We start from the raw sequence: 961 nt of genomic DNA, 5'->3' as shown, positions 1-961 counted from the left end.
AGGGGAATACGACATGTAATTAAGTTGGCGATTCACAAGGAATCTCAGACATCAAACTGTATATTTTTTGTTGTTTATATATAAACATATATAAACAAACATATATTGTTTGTTGTTTATTTTTGGGATATATTGAGGAATATTTAATGGAAAGGAGTCACAATCGCTTTTTGACAATGTCGAAGTGTATAGGTGGCTATAGAATTTAAAGTTTTCATTGGAAATGATAGCCTCATCTGTAATTTCCTTGTTGTTAAGACGGGCTTCCGCTTTGCTCCGCTCCTCCTCTCCTCCGCTCTTCCGCTCCGGGCCCTGGAACTCCCGATCCGCGGGACTTCGGTGAATTCCGGGCCAGTTTTTTTGCTCTTCTGCTCTCCTCCCCTCCTCCGCTTCTTCGCTCCCCCGCTTTGGACCCTGGAACTCTTGAACAGGGCCGGGCTTCTGCCCTCCGCCTCTCCTCTGCTCATCCGCTCCAGGCCCTGGCACTCCCTGTGATCCAGTCATTCGCATGTGCATGCCCGGAGGTCCGGGAGCTCCACTCAAACGTCCGGGGGGGGTAAGGGTAAGGGGTCCTGTCCCTCTCCCCCCCTCCTCGCCGCCTCTGAGAAGAGAAACATCTCCTCCACTCCTCCGCTCCTCCGCTGCGGAACCAGGTATTACCGATCCGCCGGACTCAGGCGAATTGCAGAAAGGGGTTTTGCCGTCCTCCGCTCCTCCGCTCCTCCGTTTCGGGCCCTGGAACTCCCGAACCGCTGGACACAAGCGAATCACGGTCCGGGCTTCTGCTCTCCTCCGCTCCTCACCTCATCCGCTCCAGGCCCTGGTACTCCGTGTCCGCGGGAACCCCCCCCAACCCACAAAAACAAACTCTCACACACACACAAACACACGCACACACACACACACACACACACACACAAACACACAAACACACACAGACACACCTGAACTCATCATAGCT

Source organism: Fistularia commersonii, unplaced genomic scaffold (genome assembly GCF_037954325.1).
Source record: "Fistularia commersonii isolate RoL2024-O1a breed Wild unplaced genomic scaffold, RoL_Fcom_v1.0 HiC_scaffold_79, whole genome shotgun sequence".
Taxonomy (NCBI): domain Eukaryota; kingdom Metazoa; phylum Chordata; class Actinopteri; order Syngnathiformes; family Fistulariidae; genus Fistularia; species Fistularia commersonii.
The sequence above is the reverse complement of the archived record's forward strand: the minus strand, read 5'-3'. Positions refer to the sequence as shown.